The following is a 13061-nucleotide window of genomic DNA, read 5'->3' on the forward strand; positions in this document are numbered from 1 at the left end:
CCACGATATGACCACGATTTCTGTAAAGCACTGAAAACTCACGAAGTGAATGGAGACTTTTGTGTGACAACTTTAGTTTATGTCTTAAACGAAGTGCGTCATAATACTAATAAAAAAAATTGTGCGTGTAGCTACTAATTATACACGTAGTGCACACGTAAAAAAGGAAACTTTTCTGATCTTATTTTTAGGAAAAAGGATTTACTATGTGCAACTTTTCAGGAATTGGTTACATAAAGTTAAATTAGAGAAATCTAAATTAAATAAAAAAACTAAATAAACTAAATTCTGAAATATTTCCGCGTACCACCGCTATGTGAAACCAGCTGCCCACATAAGTATTCCTGAACCTATTTGACTTCAGGTCCTTCAAGAGAAGGGCGTACCAATTCTTTCTCTTGCATGGAAAGTGTCAGGTGATCCTTCGGATCGTTTGCCCCCTGTTCTATAAAAAAATGTTTGGGTAAATGCCTCTTCTATTCAATTTGCTATTTCTTAGGATTTCTGATGTCGCCAGCCAAAGGCATTTGTGGTCTTTTTACGTTCCTAGAGTCCCCTCCATCTTCGGCTGTATTGGCTCCCGTAGAACTGCAGTGGGAGAATGCTATGCCACTTCGTCAGATAAAAGCCAAGAACCGCCCCATGTCAGGTGACCTTGTTTAGTTGTATCATAAATATTCTTTATAAGTACAGGATGCCTTTAATTTATGCGGGCGAGAATTGAATTGGCAACAAAACGTAGAGTATATTTTGCAACTCCAAATAATACTTTTATTAGTAAATAGTTCTCAGTCAGTGAACAGTTTCTAACTGGTATCTAATTTAGTGCCTTTGCGATCGAGGCAGCTCGCTTTGACTCCACGTTAAATTTGCAACAATCCGAAATCAGGCGGAAAACTATCGAAGTTTGGACTAAATTAACAAGTTTCAGGCAGTATATAACTGCAACATCTTCGTCCAAGATTTAATAAGAATTCTATATTAATCTGCTGTAATTATTTTTAATATACATTCATAACTTAATAAAATACAATGTGTGTTTGAGGATGTACCCGGAGTGCAAAATATATGTAGTGTATGTATTATCAAACTGCACTAGACAACTAAATATAGCTATTGGGCCACGATAATTATTATTTATAAAACATCTTATAACTATAATGTAATATTTCTTTCACCTATTAACTTATATATAAAACTTCTTCCGACTAGACGAAGGCGATTAAAAAGAGTGGCGGAGAGTTTTTCCCAGTTCTTCTCTTCCGTTTTACGACCTTGATTTGAGAACTGGCAGTAAATCTAAAATTAGAAGCATTTAATGTATATTTGTTTTTTGACGTTTATAAGTGTACATTATGTTACCTACACGAATAAATAATTATGAATTTGAATTTAGAGTCTTTAAAAAATCGACTTGGTGTATTACTTTTAGAATAAATGTATTATTAAATACTGATTATTTGCGTGACACTGTAGTTGATGTAAATTTAATAATGTATGATATGATAGTACGATACAAACAATATAAGAATTTATCAATTTATATGACTAATAATCTATAATATAAATTTCCTTTAGGGACAAATTTGCGCGATTGTGTGGCAGAATATGAGTAACTAACGATTGTACCACCTTACACATTTTTGTACCATATTCTTTCTATAAATTATTATTATTATAAAATTACTACTACGTAAGCGTAAGAATTAATATTGGCTATTAACAACGTGTGCCGTTTCAGCAGTGGGTCAATATTTAAGTGAAATGTGAACAGCTAATATTTTGCTTGAAATTATCGTAATCCACCAACAGGACATTTCTTTTCTCTCGCGAGCCTTCTAGCATTGAGAATGTTCATGGGCGGGGATATCACTTAACATCAGGTGAGCAGTATTAGTATACTAACACGCTATACACAACCCCAACTGCTATGCACTAATGGAATTTCATTTTAAATATTGTATTATTTTAAGTAACACAATTGTGAGCTACCAAAACGAACACTGTATTTTTGTACAATTTTTGAAATTCGAATTTAAAATTTAATTTGCGTAATACTCGTAAATTGGCTTATGTTGATATGCCAAAAACAAAGTATAAAAATTCCATATAATACAGAAACCTGATGATGTTCTCTGGAAGCTCACACGTTAGCCCGGCTGTTTGTTAAGCCCTCGAATTATGTTGCGCCAGGGGGAGCCGTACGGGAAGCAACGAAACAAATTTTACTTTTTCACTCAGAATTTACTCCTCACTGGGTAAGCAGAAATTATTGTCTACCTCAATAAATTGCTGAAGATAATCCAAGACTATATCCAGTTTCTTTGGTTTATGCGTTAAATATTCTTTAAGTTAAAGACAAGGATATCGTTGCCTTATCTATTGTTTGTAATTCTAATGTACGTGTGTATGTCACTCCACTCCTATTAAATGGCTGGACCAATTTGAATATTTTTTTAATGCGTTTGAGTGGATAGTTTATATTCACTGAACAGCCTGGCATATGGCATGTAAGTTACATAAACAATAGCAAAAATAAGTATCCATTTGTACATAGTAAAGGCGATGGTCAAAACTTAATAGTTGAGATTCAACAATGAGTGCAATTTATAGAAGACGGAGGGCAGGCAACTGAACGACGATGATCAAAACTTAATAGTTGAAATTCAACTATTGAATTGTCGTCTATGATTCGCATAACCGGCCCCACAATGACAAGACACCCAGATGACATTTAGCAGCACCGGCCCAAATAGACTGCAGTACTCCTCCCACGAACGCACTCGAGTTTGATAAAGATTAAGACATGCCATGGGACTTCCAGTTAGCCTGCTACGTACTGAAAGTCTTGAGGGGGATAGTGTGTATCCCGAGTGTACTCCAGGAACTGGGCTTCTTAGTACCTACGGGATATGTGCGACGGCGAAGGCCTAGGTTATTTGCGATACCAAAGGCAAGAACCAGTCTGTTGCACAGATCCTAGTTATCCAGGACGTTGCGCCTACTAAATGCTGCCTCCGATACTAACGACATATTTGTATGTTTGCAGAGTGAATTCACAGTAGCGATATTGTGTATATTATGTGTCTAATTTTTATGTACATTATTATATTATATTGAATGTTTCTCCACATTATCGTATTGGCATAATGGCGTATCGCTGTAAAGATAATGTGTGTATTTTTGTAATAAATAAATAAATTTTGTTTCCTCACGATATCCTTATTTTCCTTTATGACTGAAGCAAATTTAATAAGCGTACACATGTCAACGAATCCCAAAATAAAACACACTATAAAAAACAAAATCGTACAAGCTTAATGTTCTAAGTTTGAAATATTTTTCTCGTGAATAAATTCTCTTTGTCCATTACGTCTGAATGCACTGAAAGCACTATTAATATGTAGCTCATAAACAAAACAGAAGCGTAGAGAAATGCGATACAACATGCACATAGCGGAGTCATCCATTTGTTGTCGGCGATGTTCCCGGTACAGCGGTGCTGGTTAATTGAGCTATTTGTGTTAGTCGTGACACGGGTACATAGCCGCAACCTAACTTTATATCCTGCTATTGTATACAGCCGTGTTATGGAGTGTTATCGATGGTCACGTTCATTTGATGCGTCGTCCTGAATTCAACTTTATTTGACAAATTGTTGTATTGCGTAGTAGTGATGGGGCAGTATTAGCCGAAGCGTGTGACGTAAACCTAAGATCGGGCGTTCAGAGCCGGGTAAACACATTTTGTTTCTATGCGATGACACGAATATGGAAAACGGAATTTCTTGCACATATCTCTGACGTGTGCAACACAAATAGAGTCTGAGGCTTAATTTATGATTTGTGCATGATGTATTTACGTAATATGTATATTGAAAAAAAACAATGGCGCTACATGTATTCCTGTATGTGTAATGATTATTTGTTAATTGGCAAGTGATCAGCCTGTCAGTCACAGACACATGGTGGACATTGGGTCCTAAGGCGGGTCGGTTTCCTCAAGTGGTTTTTCCTAAACTATTCAAGCGAGTCTTAAATGCGCATATAGAAAGTCCATTGGTGCACAGCTGGGGTTTGAACCTACGGCCTCGGACCTCGACAGGATGAGAGATTGCTGAAGCTACCAAACCCACACTGCTATATGTTTTTGAATATCACATTATGTATAGGAATTAACAAGTAATTTTCAGTAATGTATTAGACAAAAAAAGCTTATTATTATTTCGTTTTTGTAACACTGCTTGTTGTAGCACATAATTTAATAAAATATATTAATTTGTGACTTATTAACTACATATCAGATATCATATTTTTATCTATTACTCTTGAGTTTATATTATTATTATTTTAGATTCAACTTTATTTTAGTTATTTTATGTACTTATTTATAAAATATTTATTTAATGTTGCACTTATTGTACTATGTAGCTGTTTCTTTTTTATAGTTCCATACTAGCCTTAACTGGAATCAATCACTTGTTTGCGATAAGGCCGCCCGTTACCTAATAACTTATGTACTTAACGATTATATATTTAACTGTCTCCAGTTTGTGTGTCCATCACTATGGAGACAGTTTAAGGTAACGAAGTGTAAATAAATATATCATCTGCTAAATAAGACTATTAATCTATATACCATAAATTTAACTCTAGATATCTCATACGAGAAATTTCCCCATTTAATCAGAAGGCTGTTCCATTCGCGGAACAAACAAGTCTCTCCAAACTCCGAATAGGGCCGTTGCTTAATTGGCTAGAGTTTTCGCTTAATATTTACAAGTTTTAAGCAAAAGTACTCAAAATGCATTCGAGAGCTTCGTAATACGCTTTAGCTTTGGTACTTTTTCTTGGCCAATTTGAATTGAGTTTAGTTTGAACTGAATTTAACAAAGTCGCTCTTACAGTTTTCACAAGATATTGTTCACTTGTGAATTGTTTGGAATTCTTGTTAATTAAATCAAGTCTTAGCTTTTAAATCAAATATGCAAGGGACAATAGACTATTGTACTATTTGGAATACGAACTTATCAAAGCTTATTCTTATATTCAAAGAATAAGCTTTATTAAGCCGCTCAAAGCCGGCAACGCACTCGCGAATCTTCCGGCATCTCTTAACATTAGGTGAGTCTGCCCTTGTGCCTGCCCGTTTGCCTGTTCTATATATAAGTAAAAATGATTATTGGTAGACCATGTAATAATCATAATCATAAAGCCGGCAACGCTTTTGCGCTGCCTATGACGTATTTTACTGTGGGGTGCTGCAGAAGCGGGCTGATTGGGATATTTGTTGTGACTCCGAGGGAGTCGGTACAGAATAAGTTAAAGTAATTAAATATTATGACATTATCTGGTCAATATATTCTTGAAGTCTTGTTGTATGTACAAAACGATTTTAAAACAAATGGTGACTTTCACCAGTATAATACGCGAAATAGAACTAATTTAAGTGTACGACCAACCAGGCTCCAGAAGATAAACTACTCATTATATGGAAATTGTATTCGTTTTAAGAACAAACTCCCAAGCTTAATTAGAACATTATCACTAAATAAATTCAAAGCCATCGTTGAAAGTAAATTAATCAATAAAGCTTTTTATAATTTGACGAATACTTAAATGGTCCTAATCCTTGGGATTAATTTGCTTCAGTTCAAACAATTTGTATTAAAAACTTGGCGATTGAAAAGAGTGGCGGAAAGTTTCTTGCCAGTTCTTCGTTGCCGGCCTTTGAGGGAGGAGTATGCTCTTTTTTTAAACAATTGGAAGTCGTATCAAGAAATACAACCACCGAGAGTTTACAGTTCGCTAGTTCGCCAAAGTAAAAAGCCATCATTGTGGGGGTAAGAATTTACTTACTCCAATGGAGCATGACCCATAGTTATTCGAGTTCGCGCAGGTATCCTTCTCCACGGCATCTTTACAGCTGCCAAACAAAACCCTCTCATCCTCGCCAGTCTCGTCTCTATTAGCTGTGGATCCAATTCCCACGTTCCCTGCAGACTCCATTTTAGTTTTTAATCGGAGTTTAGTTTAAAAACTAAACATTAAACTTTTGATCAGAAATTTACGTAAATATACCTACATTGAAATTTGTAATGTATCTACAAAGGCATATTGAACGCAGTAATTACTATCAATTATGTCAAAGCGCCCAAAATGTTATGATGTTAATATCAAAGGTGAAATAATTGAATACAACGTGTGTTTAACGACGTCTTGTCGAAATGAATTTCACGGAACACATTTTTATATATTTTGAACAGTGGCCTGGTTGCTTCAGCTTTTGACTCTCTATCTATCTAACTACTCGATCTCCGTCTGTACACCAAAAGAATTTTTAAGTGCGTATTTCTTCAACTTTCGCCCGAATGGTGAAGGCAAATGTGACGTCTAGGGAACCAATAAGTCGAATGCGTGTGTCAGGCATATGACGCTGCCTAAAAGATTGACAAATTATCATGAAATAGATAGTAGAAGCTCAGACAAAAGGTTGGAGTGCCACTGATTTATTATATTTTATTCTTAAAAGAGTATGCTGCTATGTAAATAAAAAAATGTTAATAGGCTTTTATTAACATAGCTTAAACATTTAAAGAAAACACTTTTAACCGGATTGAAGGTATGTATTATTATACATTCAATTGTTTAACATGATTTTAAATTTTTCCGACGTTTCGCGTGTACGGTACAGCGTGATAACGGTGGGATAGTGATAACGGTGACTGAAGACACAAGGTGTTCAAGCGATTTCTTCCAGGCAACCCCAATGTGGAACAAAGAAAAAGAAATACCAACAGAGGGTAGAGTACAATAAAAAAAATTAAATATAACACATTACTAATAAATAAACATAAGTATAAACAAGATGATATATGGGTCAATCAACTTTTAAGTGTACATCAATGATAAATTTTATTTTTTTAATTTTATTTGAATTTTTTTTATATTTTAACATTTTTTCTTTAGATAATTATTTATATTTTAAGAATTCACATAGAGCAGAACGATTTATTTAAATAAAATAGTAAATTTGACTCCGAAATCCACATTTTTCCGTCAAACCCATTATCTAAAAATAATAACAAAAATAATTTAGAATTAAAAATAATATAGAACTATTAGATATAGCAAAAAGTGTGTTAAGTAAGTAAGCTAACTGCCTCCGTGGTGTAGTGATTTGAGCGTTCGTCTTAGGGTCCGGAGTTCCCTGGTTCGATTCTCGGGAAAAGAACACGTAAAGTTAATATTTGCCAATTTATCACTTTCATTCACAAGATTGTGCCCAGTTTGGTTAGGACATAGCAAGCTAAACCACCTGATTCTTCATCACAAAGATGGTTCCGTGCTTCGGAGGCCATGTTAAGCGGTTGGTCCCGGTTGCTGTGACCGGTTTCTATAATTAATTAAATGGCAGTCGTTACACAATCATGTCAGAGGCCTACTGCTAGTAGTAGGACTAATTATTGAAAGGAAAAGTATTACTCTATGCTGATTCAATAATTAATTGTCCTATGGGCAACCAAAATTTCGTAAACCAAACCAAAATTTAGTTGTCCAAGTGACTGGTTGTCCGAGTGACATTTATCAGTCTTTGCGCTTTCTGATAATAAATAAATAAAATGAATATATTTCACTTTTATTTACTATGATATATCAAATACTGATGTTTTTGTGCCGGTTGTCCGGTAGACACACAAAAAAGCCACGCACTTTTTCAAAACGCGCGCGACCGACTGACACCGCGGCAATGATGAAATCAAAATGGCGGTTGGATGAGTGTTGTCACCAAATCGACTGACTTATTGTCAAGGCACTGATCACTCCATTTATGTTTCGGTTTCGGAACTTTTTTACCGTTGTCCGGTGGAAGTCGGAATAATAAAATATAATAGGGACCAAAACGAACATGCAAAAAATTCGGTAAAATTATGAAACAAACAAAAGTCTATATGCTAGCATCTTAGTGAACATTGTAATGAATAATTATGTACAAGCGTAATTAATTGCCATATAATATTTTTTTGTATAAAGTAATGTTTCATTGTAAATAGCTACTGGGGGACAAATAAAAAACGCTACATCCAGATATTTTGTCACCTGGACAACCATTAAAATTCCAGTTTAATAGTGATTTATTTAAAAAAAATTACTCATAATATGAGTTTAATATGTTTATGTTTGCTTAATAATAAGATAAATGCGACATATGCCAAAAAACCACTTAATTTTCTTTAGAACTGCGATTATTGGTCAGGGACAAAACATAGTACTTACAGGACAAATAAAAGTTGATTGACCCATATAATAAAAGATGATGAGATAATACATAGCTTCAATCCGGTAAAAAATGTTTTCTATATAAAAAAAAAACTTTTTATCAAGGAAAGTGAGGACTGAATTATCACAGGTGTAACTGCAGAATTCTAGCTAATCTATAGATGAAAATTGGAGCACTATATGAATAGCATTGCCCCATGAAACGCCCGACAGAACACATCTGGGGCTATGTTAGGAGATTTATTTGTATGATGTCTTTCACACTGGCAGTATACATTCAATGTTGCATTGAAGTTAAATAGTGTGAATAAAAATCCCGATTTTGTGTCTAACTTCTATACGTATTATGATTAAGGAACATGGATTATCTAATAGATTTAATAAACGATTTCATGTATGTTAAATAATACACAACCGCCAATTGTTTTTCATTAAATTATGTTTAATATTTTTTTTCTTTTATGTAATGCAACGAAGTGTTAATAAATAAATAAAATTGCCACACATAAATGTTTATAAAGTTTTATTTATTAATTTATTTTATTATAGTATTCCTACAGCTTCTCATTAAACAATATTCAAATAATAATATTATAAACACAAGCCAAATCGGAACACACGTTCAAACATAAAGATAAAGCACAGTTTTACAAAGCACAAATTTAAACTAAATTCTTAAGTATAAGTACTAACATTGATTGATTGATAGATTATAATATTAAATATATTTAATATAAAGGAACAAACAAAGCCAATATTAGTAAAAGATACCTTTGAGCTTTTAAATAATTTTTTAGTCACATAAAATATATCTAGGTAATTTATGTTGTAATTTGTATACGATGACCAATGATTAAATTTTTAATATTATTATGTACCTAAACTGGTTAATAGTCTATTGTTAATAGTTTTATGTAACTTTCATTATTCTTGAGAAAAACAAAAACTTCATTTCGTTGGATCGTTTTAGTACATTGTCAAAATTGTTTCAAGATGTATCTGACGTTTCTTTTGACAGTCGGGACACAACGCGACCTAAACGATTTACATATTACGTGAGACTTTTGCAAAGCCCTCGATTGACTCCGGGGCGATAGACTGAGACATCGAAGATATTGTTTTTCAAATGTTGCATCGTGATCCCTTCGAATTGTTTTTTCTCAATCCCTATTGACGATTCTATCAACGATCGCTCGTTTAGGGTGAAAATCATATTTTCTACTGTTTTTTTTATGTAAATTTGGTTTCTTATTTCATTCAAGCTTGCAGTCTGCTTGTATTTTCGTCTATTATTGTTGAAATATATTCGTATATACCGTATAAAAATCCATAGTTTTTATTTTAACACTTTTAAAGTGGTATTATACTTATTCTTTGTATGGCATTATAATTATTAACCATGAGATTTGTTTTAGTTTATTTTATTATTTTAGATAAAGTTTGACATCGCACGAATGTTTTTTTTTTAATTTTTGTAGATTGATATGTTTATGGAAATTTTGTTCTATCATAAATAGTTTTCGCAGCGCATCTTTTAAGGCCAATTTTAAAAATAATGTCGTACTCATTTTATTTTTAGTAAAGATCCTTAATTTTTTTCTAACATTCAAAATATAAGGCTATATTAATCAGTGATAATGTACCAATGGTGAAATAAAAAAAAAAAATTAAAATCTTTTTTGTACTTTTTGAGCCAGCTCTTTACAGCTATACATACATACAAATCTTTGAAAAGATAAAGTTTAATATGACATTTGGCTATTTTTATAATATGGCTGATTATGCGGTATTTATAATTGATCGTCCTAAAAGTACCACTTTCAAATAAAGGATTTATTACTTATTTATGGTTTTTTGTTTCCTGTTTTGTCATTATTTAAGGCTTTCGGAAAATACATTCGTCCGATAGACTAATAGAGACTCGGTCGAAGGTTTCAGATAATAGGCGAGTAGGTGTTCAGCCTCCAGTGCCTGACACACGTCGTCGACTTTGTGGGTCTAAGAAATGTCGGTTTCCTCACTATGTTTTCCTTCACAGTTCGATCTAATGTTAAATGCGCACATAGAAAGAAAGTCCATTGGTGCATAGCCTGGGATCGAACCTACGACCAGGTATGAGAATCGCACGCTGAAGCCACTAGGCCAACACTGCTCATACAATAATTGCATGAATATTTTAACAATTAAAAGTGCATCAAAACAATTTGACATATATCAACGTGTCGCCTTTGTTTTAATATGCAGCATGTCACCATGCACCGGTGTCGCTACACGAAATATTACAACAGCCCGTTAGCATAATAAAATGAGCAACGCTACGGGCGGCGCATTAAACTCTACTAACGAGGTGCAGGGGAAATCAAATGTCATATTTTAGTTGTAATCTGTAGTTTTTTGTTTTGTTTTTTATCGGCCAGTGTTTAGAAAAAGTATTTATGGACTTTTAAATTTAGAATTAATATGTATTGTCTAGTGCGTTGACATTTCTCTACCCGTTAATTTATTAATTAACGCTATATTTTGAGTTGAAGTCGAAACTGTCGAAAGACGAAACGTTTTTTTATGGAACAGAGGTCAAATGGGGGGTAGGCTCATCTGATGGTAAGTGATACTAACACACAGAAGGCTCGCTAGTGCGTAGCCGGCTTTTTAGGATCCTATCTTGAAATACCCTCAGACTTGTTTCAGAAATAGCTGAGCCGGTTCCAGGTCATTAACAACACTAGAATTTATTTTATTATAATAAAGTTGAAAATGTTTCTTTCTTTTATGTTGAAACAGCTTTTTACTAGGTGAGATTGACGATTGTAAAATAATTATAATAATAATTACATTATAAAAACTAAATAGTTATAGTCAGAAATAGTCGCCGCAGATTCGAACTATTTCCAATCAACATAATCATACAGTAAATTCACCGATAACATCTATCGAATATTTTTAAATTCATATCACCATTACTAGTCGAAGAGCGTCGCAGAAATACTATTTTCTCATAGACGAGATTGAGCAAGGCGATCATAACTCACACTTAAATGTAGCCCGAGGTGTAATCCCCAGCGTGGATGCGCAATAATCCACGTCGTCCATTCTATCAGTTAAGCCCTACTTTTCTACCATTATTCTCAATTCTCATTCCCTCGAGAAAAATGACACGCTTGTTCGCGAGACAGAGAATTATATTTATTAAGAATAAATATCAAATCATTTATTCCAATTAGACCACGTAAAATTGCACTTTTGAACGTTAAATAAAATAACTATTTAAAAAAGAATTTTACAATATTTGTATATTTTAATTAAATAATTATATGTGAAGACAATGTACTCCCAGCATACAATTACTATACAGGTCTATTATTGTATTAGTATACATGTTCCTCACATATTTACAAATATTGATAAAAGACAGGTATGAAATGAATAAATCAATGGTGTCATACAACCACCTTTTTAGGTCTACAAGAAGTAGTAAACACATAATATTGATAAACTACTTATTTTTAAATGTGTATTTGAGCTGTAAAAAGACTTGCGGCATCATTAATACATCAAGGCCGGAGACGGTCTGGTAAAAGGAAGCAGTCCTGGTTGCGGAAAGTACGGGTATGGATTTTTTAATGTTTTGGTTACAATAAATACATATAATAATCAAATCAATGTATACAAAATATTGTAAAAACTATTTTAAAACAGTAAGTATAGTTTCTTGGCCAGTCTCCATAATAAATCTTAGAAGAGGAAACTGGAGGCATTATTTTTAAATATAACTTGTAATTTTGAAAAGTAATAGGGCTTGTTGAAATAAATGATCTTGAGTTGCCGGCATCGCTGCGAAGGAACCCGGCCATTCAAGTGGCACCAGATGTTAAAGTTAAACACAACAAAAATATGATTTTCAATCAGTATTAGTTCCGACTAGTTCATACTTCTGCTTTAGTTTGTTACATCCAAAGCAAACGGTAATATTGGAATAATTTAAATACTCGAAGCATATAGGAAATTTCATTTTAAACGTTGTCAAAGCTCAAATTTCCTTCGTCAAGAAGTTGCTTTAAAAGTGCTTAGACTAACATAAGGGATATTTGCATGTTATTGACTCTCGCCGTTCTCCTTATAAAGCAATTTTGCTAACGATATAAATGAACAATATAGCGTTGTTACTGAAGAATATTTTTAATAAAGAATAATTTCCGAATCAATTCGACTCAGGGTCTTTCAAGAAAAGAGCACACCAATTCTTAAAAGGCCGGCAACGCACCTTCCTGCATTGCGAGTGTCCATGAGCGGCGTTACTTAACGTCGGGTGAACCTTCGGCCCGTCTGCCCCCTGTTCTGTATAAAAAAATATATTAAATATTAAACAGTTTTAATTTTGTGAAGAGGCAGTGTTGGCCTAGTGGCTTCAGCGTGCGACTCTCATCCCTGAGGTCGTAGGTTCGATCCCCAGCTGTACATCCAAGGTTTTTCTGTATATTAAACCCAAAAAGTCGACGGCGTGTGTCAGGCATGATGGAGGCTGATCACCCTGCCCACACGCCTGTAAGATCGACAAATTAAACATAGAAAAGTAAAAAAAACAAACCTGAAAACGGTTGCAGTGCCTCGGATTTTTTTAAGGCCCTCATGGAGGCTTTAATGAAATACGCGAATCCGGAAGATTCATCAAGTTGCCTGGAAGAGATCACTTGTTAGCGATAAGGCCACCCGTTGCATCCTGTATATTTTTATGTATTGTGTCATTTGTGTTTCTTTGCAACGAAGTGTGAATAAATAAATAAA

The sequence above is a fragment of the Pieris rapae genome, chromosome 22 (assembly GCF_905147795.1).
Source record: "Pieris rapae chromosome 22, ilPieRapa1.1, whole genome shotgun sequence".
NCBI classification, from domain to species: domain Eukaryota; kingdom Metazoa; phylum Arthropoda; class Insecta; order Lepidoptera; family Pieridae; genus Pieris; species Pieris rapae.